The sequence below is a fragment of the Salmo salar genome, chromosome 10 (genome assembly GCF_965601325.2).
Source record: "Salmo salar chromosome 10, fSalSal1, whole genome shotgun sequence".
NCBI classification, from domain to species: Eukaryota; Metazoa; Chordata; class Actinopteri; order Salmoniformes; family Salmonidae; genus Salmo; species Salmo salar.
The window spans coordinates 20,896,104-20,915,277 of NC_138300.1; positions in this window are offsets into that span (position 1 = coordinate 20,896,104).

Sequence of the window (19,174 nt, forward strand, 5' to 3'; positions counted from 1 at the left end):
ACCAGATTTGTGTACCGAACCCTGCTATCCTTGACCTTACCTGTGGCCTGGGTGGACCAGGACAGCGAAACAAACACACAGGTACTGTCATGTTCGAAATAACTTTCATTCTGGGCTGACTTTGGTGACAGTTTCCAACTTAATTTGTGACAAACGCTCCTAACTTTGAAGAGGTTTGCCACACGTGGTGGAGAATGTGGGCATGAGGCCATATCGGGTACCCAAGGCTCGACAGGCAGCAATTAGAGCAGAGACGGAGAAAATGTTGACAGCTGGAGTGATCGAAGAGTCACATAGTGAGTGGTCTAGCCCAATTGTGATGGTCTCCAAGCCCGATGGGTCTTTGCGGTTCTGTAACGACTTTCGGAAGGTAAATGAAATCTCCAAGTTTGATGCCTACCCCATGCCCAGAGTAGACAAACTACTGGAGAAAATTGGTAAAGCTCGGTACATTACGACCCTGGACCTGACAAAAGGGTACTGGCAAATTCCTCTGACCCCCAGGGCCAAAGAAAAGACAGCCTTTGCAACCCCTGACGGTTTGTTTCAATACACCGTCATGCCATTCGGCCTACACGGGGCCCCAGCCACCTTTCAACGGCTCATGGACAAGGTCCTAAAACCGCACCAAACATACGCCGCAGCTTATTTAGATGACGTGGGGATCTACAGCCCAGATTGGGAATCCCACTTACCCCGGGTACAGGCGGTGTTAGACGCCCTTAGAAAGGCAGGGCTCACGGCGAACCCTGCCAAGTGTTATGTGGGGTTAGAGGAAACGGAGTATCTGGGATACACAGTGGGAAGAGGATTAATCAAACCCCAATGTAAGAAGGTGGAGGCAATTAGAGAATGGCCGAAACCAGTAAATAAGAAGCAGGTTCGAGCGTTCGTAGGGCTGACCGGGTACTACCGGAAGTTCATCCCAAGTTATGCCACAGTGGCCGCCCCACTCACCGACATGACTAGAGCCAGAGGGCCAAACATGGTCAAGTGGGATGAAAGGGCCACCAAAGCATTTAGGACATTACAGGAGGCCCTCTGCTGTAATCCACTGCTGGTGGTACCAGACTTTGAGAGAGAGTTTGTGGTTCAGACGGATGCTTCAGAGGTCGGCTTGGGAGCAGTGCTGTCCCAAGAGGTAGAAGGGGTGGAACACCCCATCCTGTTTTTAAGCAGGAAGCTGGAACCACGGGAAACCAACTACTCAGTTGTTGAGAAAGAGGCGCTGGCAGTAAAGTGGGCTCTGGAAAGCCTGAAATACTACCTGCTGGGGCGCCACTTCACCCTCATCAGTGACCATGCACCACTCACCTGGATGCATAGGGCTAAAGAGAAGAACGCTCGGGTGATGCGGTGGTTTTTGAGTCTCCAACCGTTTCACTTTGACTTGAAACACAGAGCAGGAAAGGAAATGGGAAATGTGGATGGGTTATCCCGCATGCACGCATATTTTGCTGCGGTAGCCCGACTTAGGGGGTCGGATCTAGGGGGGGAGATGTGTGGCAAAGAAGGGGGTCGAGTGATAAATGGCAGATATGTGAGGGCAGAACTAATAAACGGGCTCTGCCCGATCACTAAAATGGCCACCCCGATCAGAACTACAGATCACAAAATGGCCGACTGCCAAAACTACAATTCCCAGAAGCAAGGGGAACCCTCAAAAGGTGGAGCCGACCCACAGATAAAAGGTCAAGAAAAACCAGGAAGAGAGAGAGAGGGCGGGAAGGATCTATGAACCATAGAGAAAGAGACAATCTACATTGGCTGGATTTACCGTGTACGAGCTGGACTGTTTTGGACTTACCTGTTGGCGTTTAGACCTGGACCTACCGAGAACCAGATTTGTGTACCGAACCCTGCTATCCTTGACCTTACCTGTGGCCTGGGTGAACCAGGACAGCGAAACAAACACACAGGTACTGTCATGTTCGAAAGAACTTTCATTCTGGGCTGACTTTGGTGACAGTTTCCAACTTAATTTGTGACAAACGCTCCTAACTTTGAAGAGGTTTGCCACAGTGCACTCAGACTATCCGGAAGGCCAAAGTTAGTTACTTTAAGGAGCAGTTCTCCCTCTCTCTCTGTAGGTCTATCCCCAAGAAGTTCTTGAAAACGGTTAAAGACCGGTAGAATAAACCCTCCTCCTCACAGCTGCCCATGTCCCTTAAAGTTGATGATGTGGTTGTTACTGACAAGAAGCACATGGCTGAGCTTTTTAATCACCACTTCATTAAGTCAGGATGCCTATTTGACTCAGCCATGCCTCCTTGCCTGTCCAACATTTCCTCATCTCCCACCCTTCTAATGCGGCTATCCCCGATGCACCTCCCTCTTTTTCCTCTGCTCAGCTACAAAGTTTCTCCCTGCAGGCGGTCACTGAGTCTGAGGTGCTTTAGGAGCTCCTTAAACTTGACCCCAAAAACTTCTTTAAGGTTTCTGCCCCTATAGTCGCAAAGCCTATCTCTGACCCTTTTAACATGTCTCTTCTCTCTGGGGAGGTTCCCAGTGCTTGGAAGGTTCCCATTGCCTGTCTCTTCTCTCTGGGGAGGTTCCCATTGCTTCCCATTGCTACCTTTCTCAAAGAGTGCAGTGTATAAAGTCAGAAAATCTGCTGTCTCAGCCACTGCCTGTCACCAAGGGAGTACCCCAAGGCTCAATCCTAGGCCCCACGCTCTTCTCAATTTACGTCAACAACATAGCTCAGGCAGTAGCTCAACACAGCTCAGGCTATTGGACTAGGTCTCTCTTGGAAGAGATGTTATCTTAATGAGAAAAAACGGTATAAATAAAGGTACAATTATTATTTTTAAAAAAAGTAGGAAGTAGGAAGCTCTCTCATCCATTTATATGCAGATGATACAGTCTTATACTCAGCTGGCCCCTCCCCGGATTTTGTGTTAAATGCTCTACAACAAAGCCTTCTTAGTGTCCAACAAGCTTTTTCTGCCCTTAACCTTGTTCTGAACACCTCCAAAACAAAAGTTGTGTGGTTTGGTAAGAAGAATGCCCCTTTCCCCACAGGTGTGTTTACTACCTCTGAGGGTTTAGAGCTTGAGGTAGTCACCTCATACAAGTCCTTGGGAGTATGGCTAGACAGTACACTATCCTTCTCTCAGCACATCATCTCAGCACAAATCTAGACTTGGTTTCCTCTATCGTAATCAGTCCTCTTTCACCTCAGCTGCCAAACTAACCCTGATTCAGATGGCCATCCTACCCATGCTAGATTACGGAGACTTAATTTATAGATCGGCAGGTAAGGGTGCTCTCGAGCGGCTATATGTTCTTTACCATTCGGCCATCAGATTTTCCACCAATGCTCCTTATAGGGCACATCACTGCACTCTATACTCTTCTGTAAACTGGTCATCTCTGTATACCTGTCGCAAGACCCACTGGTTGATGCTTATTTATAAAACCCTCTTAGGCCTCACTCCCCCCTATCTGAGATATCTACTGCAGCCCTCATCCTCCACATACAACACCCGTTCTGCCAGTCACATTCTGTTAAAGGTCCCCAAAGCACACAAGTCTCTGGGTCGATCATCTTTTCAGTTCCCTGCAGCTAGCGAATGGAACGAGCTGCAATAAACACTCAAACTGGACAGTTTTATCTCAATTTCTTCTTTCAAAGACTCAATCATGGACACTCTTACTGACAGCTGTGGCTGCTTTGCGTGATGTATTGTTGTCTCTACCTTCTTGCCCTTTGTGCTGTTGTCTGTGTCCAATAATGTTTGTACCATGTTTTGTGATGCTACCATGTTGTGCTGCTGCCATGTTGTGTTGCTACGATGTTGTTGTCATGTTGGTTGCTACTATGCTGTGTTGTCATGTGTTGCTGCCATGCTATGTTGTCAAATATTTGTTAAATCAAATATTATTAGTCACATGCGCCGAATACAAGAGATGTAGACCGTACAGTGAAATGCTTAATTACAAGGCCCTAGCCAACAATGCAGTTTAAAAAAAATGCAGATAAGAATAAGAGATAACAGTAACAAGTAATTAAAGAGCAGGAGTTAAAAACAATAGCGAGACTATATACAGGGGTGTACCGATACAGAGTCGATGCGTGGGGGCACCGGTTAGTTGAGGTAGTATGTACATGTAGGTAGAGTTATTAAAGTGAATGTGCATAGATGACAGAGAGTAGCAATGGTGTAAAGAAGAGGTGAAATTTTTAGGGTCTTCCTCTGACACCGCCTTGTATAGAGGTCCTGGATGGCAGGAAGCTTGGCCCCGGTGATGTACTGGGCCGTACGCACTACCCTATGTAGTGCCTTGCGGTCAGAGGCCGAGCAATTGCCATACCTCGGAGGCCGAGCAGTTGCCATACCAGGCAGTGATGCAACCCGTCAGGATGCTCTCGATGGTGCAGCTGTAGAATCTTTTGAGGATCTGAGGACCCATACCCACGTCTCCTAAGGGGGAATAGGCTTTGTCGTGCCCTCTTCACAACTGTCTTGGTGTGCTTGGACCATGCTAGTTTGTTGGTGTTGTGGACGCCAAGGAACTTGAAGCTCTCAACCTGCTCCACTACAGCCCCGTCGATGAGAATGGGGGCGTGCTCGGTCCTCCTTTTCTTGTAGTCCACAATCATCTCCTTTGTCTTGATCACATTAAGGCAAAGGTTGTTGACCTTGCACCACATGGTCAGGTCTCTGACCTCCTCCCTATAGATTGTCTCGTCATTGTCAGTGATCAGGCCTACCACTGTTGTGTCATCTGCATACTTAATGATGGTGTTGGAGTCGTGCCTGGCTGTGCAGTCATGAGTGAACAGGGAGTACAGGAGGGGACTGAGCACACACCCCTGAGGGGCCCCCGTGTTGAGGATCAGCGTGGAGGATGTGTTGTTACCTACCCTTACCACCTGGGGGCAGCCCGTCAGGAAGTCCAGGATCCAGTTGTAGAGGAAGGTGTTTAGTCCCAGGGTCCTTAGCTTATTGATGAGCTTTGAGCACACTATGGTGTTGAACGCTGAGCTGTAGTCTATGAATAGCATTCTAACATAGATGTTCCTTTTGTCCAGGTGTGAAAGGGCAATGTGGAGTGCAATAGAGATTGCATCATCTGTGGATATGTTGGGGCGGTATGCAAATTGGAGTGGTAGGGTTTCTGAGATAAGGGTGTTGATGTGAGCCATGACCAGCCTTTCAAATCACTTCATGGCTACAGACGTGAGTGCTACGGGTCGGTAGTCATTTAGGCAGGTTACCTTAGTGTTCTTGGGCACAGGGAGTATGGTGATCTGCTTGAAACATGTTGGTGTTACAGACTCAGACAGGGAGAGATTGAAAATGTCAGTGAAGACACTTGCAGTTGGTCAGTGCATGCTCGGAGTCCACGTCCTGGTAATCCGTCTGGCCCTGCGGCCTTGTGAATGTTGACCTGTTTAAAGGTCTTACTCACATCGGCTGCGGAGAGCGTGATCACACAGTCGTCCCGAACAGCTGATGCTCTCATGCTTGTTTCGGTGTTACTTGCCTCGAAGCGAGCATAGAAGTAATTTAGCTTGTCTGGTAGGCTTGTGTCACTGGGCAGCTCTCGGCTGTGCTTCCCTTTGTAGTGTGTAATAGTTTGCAAGCCCTGCTACATCGATGAGCGTCAGAGCCGGTGTTTTACGATTCAATCTTAGTCCTGTATTGACACTTTGCCTGTTTGATGTTTCATCGGAGGGTGTAGCGGGATTTCTTATAAGCTTCTGGGTTAGAGTCCCGCTCCTTGAAAGCGGCAGCTCTAGTTTATTGCTCAGTGAGGATGTTGCCTATAATCCATGGCTTCTGTTGGGGAATATACGTACAGTCACTGTGGGGGCGACGTCAACAATGCACTTATTGATGAAGCCATTGACTGATGTGGTGTAGTCCTCAATGCCATCGGAAGAATCCCGGAACATATTCCAGTCTGTGCTAGCAAAATAGTCCTGTAGCTTAGCATCTGCTTCATCTCACCACGTTTTTATTGAACGAGTCACTGGTGCTCCTTCTTTAATTTTTGCTTGTAAGAAGGAATCAGGAGGACAGAATTATGGTCAGATTTGCCAAATGGAGGGAGAGCTTTGTACGCGTCTCTGTGTGTGGAGAAAAGGTGGTTTAGAGTTTATTTTCCCTCTGGTTGCACATTTAACATGCTGATAGAAATTAGGTAAAACGGATTTAAGTTTCCGTGCATTAAAGTCCCCAGCCACTAGGACCGCCGCCTCTGGATGAGCGTTTTCCTGTTTGCTTATGGCGGTAGACAGCTCATTGAGTGTGGTCTTAGTGCCAGCATCGGAATGTGGTGGTATGTAGACAGCTACGGAAAATACAGATGAAAACTCTCTAGGTAGATAGTGTGGTCTACAGCTTATCATGAGATACTCTATCAAATATCTATAAGTGAAGGATGCTCTACAGTCAGTATTTGATCACAATCCTGCATCCTTCATTGCTAACAATGGCACAGAGAGTACAACACTACAGCGTTATGATACTATCAATGTTTATATGTTCATGTGCTTGCCTCGCATAATATCATAATAATACAGGGTGCATAACTCTCCATGTTTCCATGACTCCACTTCTAGCTCTCTAGTAGAGATATCCTTTGTCCTATTCGGCTTACAAAATCTACATAAAAAAATGTAAAACCTGACCCAACAAATTTCCCCCTGGATTTTGCAGATTTGCTGATACAAATCCATACGTGTTAGAGAATTTCATGCCTCAAGTGTTTATCTCTCACCTAGCTGTCCCTGGTGTGTGTGGGCATGATCACGCCTTCTTTGCAAGTGAGGTTACACTTCTCAAGGGCATGTTGAGTAAATCTAATCAGAATACAATTTTATTGTAGCTACAGTATGTACATATGCTATCAAGACTTTAGGACATATGTAAGCAAAACTTTAGGACAGTAGAGGAGCTGTGAGGTGCACATGGGGAGAGAAGGGGAAGAGAAGGAGAAGAGAACATGAAGAAATGAGAGGAGACGAGAGGATGTACTAACACCTGCAGTAGGTATCTCAAGTCATGGTCAATGAGAGGGGCTAAAGACATATCTCAGAAGGGATTCAGCTCCTCCCTTTGGGATCAATGTTAGATGCTCTAACTACCCCAGCACAGTAAAGAAACAAGCCCGGGATTGTTCCTGTGGACTCCACCTGTTGTGAAACTCTTGTTTTTAGTGAGTGGCTTTGGGTGTCTGGTATCCAAGTCTGGTCCAAAAAAGGCAGTGTGCCTGTGAATAAAGAGAGCTAAAGAGATAATGGGAATAGGGAGGGGATAAACCATGCTACAGAGGTCGTCCCTATCTGGAATAATAATACAGAGGAAAGGGTTAGTTATTTAGCACTCTCAATTGGAAAAACTGGCTGTGACAGAGGAACGTTTCGATTGCAAATGCTTAAAACGTCAGGAACAAGCAGTGATCGTCATGTTAAATTAGGCTTATATCAAAACCTCCACTTAGTTCCAGATGGATTGATGTTACCATAACATCCAGGTGCTATTCACCAAGCATGAGATCAAGACTAGATCCCCATGACCACCTCCATGACCTTAACATAAAATGCTATGCTGTACATGTAGGTGTAGGTGTATTTCAGCTAGATCCCCCAGTGTAGAGCTTCTGTAGAGCTCCTGGCATTCCGACTAGTCCTATTTCTCCCACAGACGTCAGCTGAGGATAAGGTATATCCTGTGGCCATCCAACCACATCATGAACATGTGGGGATTCTAGCCTGCTGGAACGTGAAGTTAGAGTTAGAGCAGCCATACTTCATAAATCTTGCACATGCACTGCTTTTATTCAGGGAAAAGGGAGGGGAAAGGGAAAGGGGATACCTAGTCTGTAGCACCACAGAATGCGTGTTCCGAGTTTAACCCAACCCCTCTGAATCAGATAGGTAGGGGGGTTGCCATGACATCGGCGACTGTGGAGCAGTTGTTGTTAGGTGTTAACTGCCTTCCTCAAGGGCAAAACTGACACCTTGCCGGCTCTGGGATTTGAACCAGCGACCTTTCGGTTTCAACCTTTCAGTTACTGGCCCAACCCACCAAACCCAGGTTGGCACCATAAGGGTCCTTTTTGGGCTGTAATAAAGGCCCGCCTTGGGCTACATGCACTGGGCCCATGGGTTTTTGCTCATGGGCAAATAGTTGGCCCCTAATTGCTGGCCCTGTGCTGGCAGCCCTTATTTAGCCCCAAGTAAGCGTGGGCAGCCCAGTACCAGCCCACAAGAAGCCCTTATGTAATTTGGCCTGCCCTCGTTGAGCCCTTTACGGTCCAAATGAAAGTTTGATGGCCTAGTGATAAATTCCCAAATATTACCCGCATTCTACCCAAACAGCTGCAGTAAACCTGTTAATTCTGCAGGTATAAAATATATATTTTAAATCCCAAAAATTGTATAAATATAAATTAAATATCACATGTTCAAATTCAATAGATTTTATTATCAATATTAAATAACAGTTAAGTACCTCAGGGTACTGGAGTCTTAGGTTAATGTCCAGTAAATACAATACAATTAAAAGGGCAAGATTTTCTAACAATTAGCTAATATATTAAAATGAATATAAATATACAATAGTTTTTCAGAGAAATAACAAGCATAACATTCTGAGTAGTATATAAGACTTGAATGGAGTCTTAAATATTAATTAAGAAAGTCTGCTTTCAAAGTGAGTTTACAACTTCAACATGCACAACATTGACATTTCATTAACATAACATGAACATTTCATGGTTTAAATATACAGAGACACACCACAGACAATTACAAACACATCACCTGCTGGACAGAGTATACAGAATGTATGATTCTCATGTATACTCTGTCCAGCAGATGGGAGAGCTGACAGACAGTTTCTCAGGCTGTGTCCATATCAGAAAAAGCTGAGGTTCTCTGTGGGGCTAAAATGTAAACACAATCCCCATTTTGACCTTGAGCTTGGGTCCTTCAACCAAACGTTTAGAAGTGAACCTCAAGAACTAGGCTGATACTGGGCTGTTACGTATCTGTACACAGACAGCCTCCAAGACAAAGTAGTTCCAGTGTTCTCTCTCTCTCCATGTTTCTCCTTTGACCCTACTGTTTCTCCTTTGACCTCTATTGTGTAGTAAAATCTCAGCTTTGCTTGTGCTCCCCTTGCTCTCTTCCACCCGGCTTGTCTGAGTGTGTAGTTAGCTCTCCCATTGGATTCTCTCTCAATACGTTAGATTGCAGGTGAGTTGGAGTGATGAAGAGCCACCGCACTGACAACTCTGCAGTGAGAACCACACAGTCACCCACTTGAACTATACCTTCTGTTAGAGTGAGATGAGTCTCTTTTTTAGGGTAGAGCATAGCCCAACCTGACCTCACAATCAGGTTTGTAACAGTGTACGTTAATCTATTTCCCTCAATTTCGTATCATATTTGTGTAATATTTTACGACACATGGTCCACAGATGGTGCTAAACTTGGTTTCGGAAAAACATTCCTGCACTTAAATATGTGCGCTGAGAGTCGTTTTAATAAAATAAATGGAACATAATACAAAACGAGAACCTCGAACAATGCACAGACATGAAACAGAAACAATGACGCCTGGGGAAGGAACCAAAGGGAGTGGCGTATATAGGGCAGGTAATCAAGGAAGTGATGGAGTCCAGGTGAGTCTGATGATGCATAGGTGCACGTAACGATGGTGACAGGTGTCCGCCATAACGAGCAGCTTGGTGACCTAGAGGCCGGAGAGTGAGCACACGTGACAGTACCCTCTCCCTGACGCACGGCTCCAGCCGCAGGACGTTGACCAAAATGACGATCCCGGGAACAGGAGCGGACCAGTCACCTCTGCAGGAAACCTGTCAATCCGGCTGAGACGCGAAAGCATGGCGACCTAGAGCGCCGGAGAGAGAGCATAATTGACGGTACCCCCTCCCCAGCGCGTTCGGCGATAGCCGCAGGACGCCAACCCAAGGATCGATCCCGGGGATCAGGAGAGGACCGGTCACCCCCGCTAATGCACGGGAACCTGTCACCGGCTGGGACGCGGGAACCTGACAGACCGGCTGAGGCAGGGGAGCCTGGCAAACCGGTTGAGGCATGAGAGCCTGACGAGCTAGTGGAAGCAGGGGAGCCCGTCGATCCGGCGAAGGCATGAAAACCCGATGAGCCGGCTGAGGCAGGGGAGCCTGTCGATCCGGCTGTTGAAAAAAACAACAAACAAAAAAAACACTCCCTGATGCTTCACTTAGGTGAGGCGTCATTCTGTAACGATGTGCGCTGAGAGTCGGGAAGCAAGTTCAGGGAGTGAGTGTTTTAATAAAATAGGTGGAACATAATACAGAACGAGAACCTCGAACAACGCACAGACATGAAACAGAAACAATGACACCTGGTGAAGGAACCAAAGGGAGTGACATATATAGGACAGGTAATCAAGGAAGTGATGGAGTCCAGGTGAGTCTGACGACGCACAGGTGCGCGTAACGATGGTGACAGGTGTCCGCCATAACGAGCAGCTTGGTGACCTTGAGGCCGGAAAAGGAGCACACATGACATGGACCTTCACTCACTCCAACTCACCTGCAATCTAACATACTGAGAGAGACTAATGGGAGGAGCTACACACTCAGACAAGACAGGCGAAAGAGAGCAAGGGGAGCACAAGCAAATCTGAGATTTTGGTACACAATTGAGTTCACACAGGAGAAAGAGTAGGGGCGGAAAGGTGGGGAGAGAATACTGGAACTACTTTATCTCGGAGGCTGTCTGTGTCAGCCTAGTCCATGAGGTTCAAGTCTAAACGTTTGGTTGCCAGACCCAAGTTTAATGTCAACTCACCTATACCAGTCAGCTCTCGCATAGCAAATTTATTGAGCTCACTGTTCCCCAAAGTCTTGTGTCTGTTGCCTCAGATATCTTTCAAACCGCTCCTTGCGTCCACCTGCATGGTCACGTGAGTTCCTCAACCAGATCTTGATCTCCTCTGTTGCATCTTGAGGCCTGGGTTGGATAGGGCTTTTCCTGACTGCATCTGAAAAAAAATTGAATTTGTAACAGTGAACTGGGTATGTTATGCAATATCATGATGACCAGTCTCTGCGGACCCGGTGACAGGTCCAGTTAAAGACCCTAGAGTATACAGACATATTGCATGGGTCAGATTATAGGATCCTAGGATTGTCATATATCATGAGAAAGCTATTTCTGCTACGATAAACTCACTCCCCACATATAAGCACCATGTGTATAAGGGCAAACCGTCAAAATTCACTTGGAAGCCAATGGTGTTTTGGGCAATGTTGACGAGGCGGCTGGATAATGCCTTGAGAAAAAACACAATGGCAAAATGTGAATACTCGCCACCCTTAATGGTTTGAAAGTTGGATTCTATTTTTGCCGTTTGTAGGACAGTATGAGCTTGCTTTGGTAGATTTGGATGGAATTCCTTTAGCACACCAAGAAGATCTGAGAGGGCGTTCTGTGGAATATAATTTCTCAATGCCCACTCACATAACACTTTGCAGAGTTATTATCTTCCTCTTCTTCCACATCAAAGCTGTCATTTGTCTCATCACTATGGTCACCAACAAGATTTATCAAAAGAACGTAAGCAGTCCAGATACACATCATCTTCTTCATGATTAGGCTCCTCGTGGAGATTCAATTCCGGATGAACGTCTTCTAACACCAGAATTTAACACAATAGATCTGGTAAAAGATAATACAAAGAAAAAAAAAAACCATAATTTGTTTTTTTTGTACCATCATGCATTATTCCAGCCCAGTTGCAATATATATTTTGGCCACTAGATGGCAGCAGTGTATGTGCAACGTTTTAGACTGATCCAATTAACCATTGCATTTCTGTTCAAAATTTTGTCAAGACTGCCTAAATGTCCCTAATTTGTTTATTAATTACTTTTCATGTTCAAAATTGTGCACTCTCCTCAAACAACACCATGGTATTCTTTCACTGTAATAGCTACTGTTAATTGGACAGTGCAGTTAGATTAACAAGAATTTAAGCTTTCTGCCAATATCAGATATGTCTATGCCCTGGTAAATGTTCTTGTTACTTACAAGCTCATGCTACTCGCATTAGCCTACATTAGCTCAACCATCCCATGGAAGGGACACCGATCCTGAAGAAATGCGCCTTCGTTTCGTCCAATAACTTCTGCCAGACATAAATGCCTTTGGACAGCCACTACTACTGCAAGTCAATTATGCTTCTGTCATAATCGTGTATGTAGGTGGCAGGGAAGTCAGGCGCAGGAGAAACCAAATTGGTTAAATTGCAGTATTTAATGACAAAAACAAACTCCAAAACCAATGTACAAAATAACATGGGTAAAATAACCCGTCGCACACCGATACAAAATACACACGCAACATAACATCACAACCAATCACCAACAAGGACATGAGGGGAAACAGAGGGTTAAATACACAACATGTAATTAATGGGATTGGAAACAGGTGTGTAGGAAGACAAGACAAAACCAATGGAAAATGAAAAACTGATCAATGATGGCTAGAAGACCGGTGACATCGACCGCCGTGCACCACCGGAGGAAGGAGGGGCATCGACTTCGGTAAAAGTTGTGACATCTTCAGATAAACTGACTAAATTCTGAGGATGACTGACCTTAACTCTGAGACTTTTGTTCAGTGTAGGTTTCAGCAAATCTGTGAAAAAAAATAAGTGAACCAGTGTGGTATAAGTGAAGAATGTGGGTTAAGTATACAGGATATGGTACAGCTAAATTATGGAAACATCATTTGATAGATGAATGTTACTTGCCTTGCAAAAGTTAGACAGTTACACATTAAATTGAAAAAATTAGACAGTTACACAATTTTACTGTATCCAAATTAGCTAGCTAACTATTGAATATCACCACAGAAAAGTATGGTGGCAACTAACTTTCTTAGCCAGTCAAGTTAGAAATGCACACATCTAGATGCTAGTCTGTGGTAACGTTATCCCAAAACCAGTATGCCAGTAACCTTTGATAGCAACCTAGTCCATAGATGTATAAGCTTACTCCCTTGCATTAGATGTGAACATTTTCATCTCAAGTTATATATGAAAGGGGGCATAACTGTTACTTAGCTACCGACTTAGTGTACATGAGTCTTATTAGCCAAGTGATCTTTGTCAATTTAGTCTTTGTAACATTTTTATGCTGATTGTGAGCTAGCGTGGCTAACGCACTAACGTAAGCTAACATCGTAATGGCTATAACCAGAAGTTAACTTTGGGTAAGTGTCTGATTTTCGGACCTATGGTGGAGGTTTAGCTTTAAAATACGTATCTTTGCGTTGAAACAGGTTGGGTTGAAACAGCGAATTCACTGATAATTGATTTACTTTTGTAAAACGGCCACACAGTCAACATTAAATAAGTTCATCATATTGCTAACGTTAGCCTAGCTAGTTAACATTAGCTATTCTAGCTCTTGCCACATTAGTTTTGTTGGCCAGACAAGCAATGTTACCATCAGTAAAATATTCAAACCATTTAGTCTAGGTAGTTTACCTGTTTACTAATTAAATTAATAACGTATATTTCACACCACTGAGTCAAAACATTTCATTATAAAGCTAAACTGTGAAGCTCTTCACAGTAAGCACAGTTTGGTACAAGATCAGCACTCAAAATGTCCACTTATCCTTACCTCAGCTAACATAGACCTGCAGTTTTTCTTACTGATATATTCTGTGTTGACATGAGGTAGGCACTTGACAATGACTTGGGATTGATCTAACTGAGTTCATAGCAGTGGAGGCTCCTCAAAGGTGGAAGAGGAGGACCATCCTCCTGAGTGAATTTCATAAACATTTTAATTGTAAAACATTGAAAAGGTTATACATTTTAGATCAAACTACACTAAATACATTTAATGACATCACCAAATAACTGATTAAAACACTATTTTGCAAAGAAGGTCTACAGTAGCCTCAACAGCACTCTGTAGAGTAGCACCATGGTGTAGCCGGAGGACAGCTAGCTTCCGTCCTCCTCTGGGTACATTGACTTCAATACAAAACCTAGGAGGCTCATGGTTCTCCCATAGACTTACACAGTAATTATGACAACTTCCGGAGGACGACCTCCAACCTATCAGAGCTTTTGCAGCATGAACTGACATGTTGTCCACCCAATCAAAGGATCAGAGAATGAATCTAGTACTGAAAGCATTTGCTACAGCTAACTAACACTGCAGTGTATAAAATGTGGTGAGTAGTTAACTCAAAGAGAGAAAGACAATAGTTGAACAGTTTTTAGAAAATACATTTCTTCCTAAATGAAGGAGAAGCAAGAGAAAATTAGAGAGAGATTTCATAAATCTTCAGTTTCAGTTTCACTTACTTAGCTAGCAAATGCAGGTGGGTAATTCTGCAACTACGGGAACTTCTATGTCCTCAGGGTCAATTTTGGAGATTTTATTTGAACATATGTTTATATTCTTTATATGTTCACACTACAATCACCCCATATTTTCTTTCAACACCTCTCTATCAAGTATTTTAGCTACTTTTTAGATGCATTTTATACCTCAATTTCACTGTTATGCCCTTGTCCCTGACCCAGACTTTAGAGCTTCTACTATGTTTTTTTATGAGATAACAATAATTACACATTATGTAATGTTATCTTCTAGAGAAAGAGTCAATTAAATAAAATCTATATCAATATTTGTGAGTATGCCCTTTATATTGTTATTTACACAAAATGTACCTGTCCTTTGGTAGTAGTGTCATTTCCACTACTGAGGGCAAATTCATCATTAAAACCTGTTGGGGCTAGGGGGCATTATTTTCACGGCTGGATGAAAAACGTACCCAATTTGAACAGGTTACTACTCTGGCACCAGAAGCTAGAATATGCATATTATTAGTAGATTTGGATAGAAAACACTCTGACGTTTCTAAAACTGTTTGAATGGTGTCTGAGTATAACAGAACTCATATGGCAGGCAAAAACCTGAGAAAAAGTCAAGCAGGAAGTGAAAAATCTGAGGTTGTAGTTTTTTCAAGTGATTGCCTTGACTGTATACAGTGATTTAGGGTTAATTTTGCACTTCCTAAAGCTTCCACTAGATGTCAACCATCTTTAGAACAGTGTTTGAAGATTCTATGGTGAATTTGATGGGAATAACAGCACAAGAAGTAGGTGTCCCATTATAAGGCATGGGCTCAGTCACGCACAAGGACTTGGGAGCGAGCTGAGTTCATATTCACTCCTAAAGAGAACAGATAGCTCCGGTTGGAATTTTAGTCAAGATATATTATAAAAACAACCTAAAGATTGATTCTATACATCGTTTGACATGTTTCTACAAACTGTAGTATAACTTTGACTTTTCGTCTGGACTAAGTAAGCATGCGCGTTGTGGATTTGGATAGTGAACCTAACGCGCGAACAAAATGGATTATTTGGACATAAATATGAACTTTATCGAACATTTATTGTGGAGCTGGGGTTCCTGGGAGTGCCTTCTGATGAAGATAATCAAAGGTAAGTGAATATTTATAATGTAATTTCTTAGTTTTACTGACTCCAAGATGGCAGGTTTCTGTTTGCTTGTTATTGGTGTCTTCTGGGCTGTACTCAGATTATTGCAAATTGTGCTTTCGCCGTGAACCTTTTTTGAAATCTGACAAAGCGGTTACATTTAGGAGAAGTGTATCTATAATTCTGTGCATAACACTTCTATATTGATCAAAGTTTATGATGAGTATTTCTGTAATATGTGTGCTCATTCACCGGAAAGGTTTGGAGGGAAAACATTGCTCAACATTACGCGCCAATGTAAAATGCTGTTTTTAGATATAAATATGAACTTTATCAAGCAAAACATACATGTATTGTGTAACAATGTCCTAGGAGTGTCATCTGATGAAGATCGTCAAAGGTTAGTGCATAATTTTAGCTGAATATCTGGTATTTGTGACGCCTGTCCTTGCTAGGAAAATGGCTGTGGTTTTTCTTGAGTTGCAACTGTCCTAACATAATCTAATTTTATGCTTTCGCAGTAAAGCCTTTTTGAAATCGGACAATGTGGTTGGATTAACGAGAAGTTTAATCTTTAAAATGGTGTAAAATAGTTGATTGTTTGAGAAAATGGAATTATGAGATTTTAGCTGTTTTGAATTTGGCGCTCTGGTTTTCCACTGGCTGTTGTCGAAATCAATCCCGTTAACGGGATAAGAACGGGAAGGGGTCCCCAAGAAGATAATAAAGTTTTGTCAGGAGAATGTTAACTTAGTTACCATGGAAACGTATTGTGACACTGAAGCACATGGCTGCAGAGGACAGTTGTTCCTGATGTGATGACCAGAAGTTGAAGAAAAATCTAGGTAAAAATTGCTTGTGTAGAGAATATTTTTATTGTCAGTCATTTCCAAACAGGCTACAATTTCTTTAATTTGTGATCAAATTTAGATTTTTCAAATATACAGTTGAAGTCGGAAGTTTACATACACTTAGGTTGGAGTCATTAAAACTCGTTTTTCAACCACTCCACAAATTTCTTGTTAACAAACTATAGTTTTGGCAAGTCGGTTAAGACGTCTACTTTGTGCATGACACAAGTCATTTTCCAACAATTGTTTACAGACAGATTATTTCACTTAAATCACAATTCCAGTGAGTCAGAAGTTTACATACACTAAGTTGACTGTGCCTTTAAACAGCTTGGAAAAATCCAGAAAATTATGTAATGGCTTTAGAAGCTTCTGATAGGCTAATTGACATAATTTTAGTCAATTGGAGGTGTACCTGTGGATGTATTTCAAGGCCTACCTTCAAACTCAGTGCCTCTTCCCTTGACATTATGGGAAAATCAAAAGAAATCAGCCAAGACCTCAGAAAAATTGTAGACCTCCACAAGACTGGTTCATCCTTGGGAGCAATTTCCAAATGCCTGAAGGTACCACGTTCATCTGTACAAACAATAGTATGCAAGTATAAACACCATGGGACCACGCAGCCGTCATACCGCTCAGGAAGGAGAAGCGTTCTGTCTCCTAGAGATGAATGTACTTTGGTGTGAAAAGTGCAAATCAATCCCAGAACAGCAAAGGACCTTGTGACGATGCTGGAGGCAACAGGTACTAAAGTATCTGTATCCACAGTAAAACGAGTCCTATATCGACATAACCTGAAAGTCCGCTCAGCAAGGAAGAAGCCACTGCTCCAAAACCACCATAAAAAAGCCAGACTACGGTTTGTAACTGCACATGGGGACAAAGATTGTACTTTTTGGAGAAATGTCCTCTGGTCTGATGAAACAAAAATAGAACTGTTTGGCCATAATGACCATTGTTATGTTTGGAGGAAAAGGGGGATGCTTGCAAGCCGAAGAACACCATCCTAACCGTGAAGCACGGGGGTGGCAGCATCATGTTGTGGGTGTGCTTTGCTGCAGGAGGGACTGGTGCACTTCACAAAATAGATGGCATCATGAGGCAGGAAAATGATGTGGATATATTGAAGCAACATCTCAAGACATCAGTCAGGAAGTTAAAGCTTGGTTGCAGATGGGTCTTCCAAATGGACAATGACCCCAAGCATAGTTCCAAAGTTGTGGCAAAATGGCTTAAGGATAACAAAGTCAAGGTATTGGAGTGGCCATCACAAAGCCCTGAACTCAATCCTATAGAAAATGTGTGGGCAGAACTGAAAAGGTGTGTGTGAGCAAGGAGGCTGACAAACCTGACTCAGTTACACCAGCTCTGTCAGGAGAAATGGGCCAAAATTCACCCAACTTGTTGGGGAAAGCTGGTGGAAGGCTATCTGAAACGTTTGACCCAAGTTAAACAATTTAAAGGTAATTCTACCAAATACTAATTGAGTGTATGTAAACTTCTGACCCACTGGAAATGTGATGAAAGAAATAAAAGCTGAAATAAATCATTCTCTCTACTATTATTCTGACATTACACATTCTTAAAATAAAGTGGTGATCCTAACTGACCTAAAACAGGGAATTTTTACTATGATTAAATGTCAGGAATTGTGAAAAACTGAGTTTAAATGTATTTGGCTAAGGTGTATGTAAACTTCCGACTTCAACTGTATTTGATGTATTTAGTGTAAACCATATGCTAGTTGTAATACTGGCCAAAGCATGCTAAGCAGTCTGTCATTTTTCTCCAAAAACAGCAGAAGCGTCATTTCCATCACAGTCATTTCCATTACAAACTTAATTGTGATGGAAATGACAGAAAGTGGTATTATGTTATTACTATTTACTTTTTTTAATTTAGTCTTATTTAATCATGTTTTAAATTACTTTAATCTAGAAAATGCTCCAAGGTGTGCACAATTGGAAAGCTTAAGAAGTATTTCTTTGTTTTTAGAAGATGCCACATAAAACAGCACAGAGGTCACAGACATAAACAAAATAAAAAAATGATCCTATACGATACCAGGAACATCTGCAAAAAGACAGGGAGAGATACTGGAAGAAAAAAGAAGGGAGAAGTGATATCTATCTCTGAGCTTACAAGCGAGAACAAAGAAGCAAGAGATGGCAATGGAAATGCAACCAACGGAATAGAAGACAGACTTTAAAGAGAACAGTTGCAATGGAGACCTACCTATCAGGCAACACATCACCTCAGTCACCAGATGACCTGCAGCCAGAACATGAGGCCATCATACCTCCCCCTAACTTACCTGTCCTGATACCCCTTCCTCATCATCTGCAACAGGAATGAGAAGTCTAATACTTGCTGGAAGGAAAACAGTTGGAAGAGGTTACTCAAAAACATTGAGATCTTTACATGACAAATGTCAAACCTGATAAATCTTAATGGAAAACTGAGAAATACAAAAAAAGGTATGATCAACTGATGAAGAAAATGGATAGACAAGATTCCCCAAAGACAACGACAAAACAGAAAATGAAGGGAACTCCGAAGAACTTGAGAAGGATTTTATTGTTTCAAAATGCTATCATTGCAGAGTTAAAGCAAAATGATTTAAAAAAATGCGCAGTGCCAAGGACAAACAAGTGGCTTCAAAAATGCTCAGAGGCAACATCCTGAGAAAGTATGGCCTGGTCAAAGCTGCAAACAGAGAATTTGGATTTTCAGCAAAAGCATTGAGGGAAAATGAAAACAGGCCAACAAGTCTCAATACTCCAGGAAAAAGCAGTATAACATAATTAGCACAGCCAC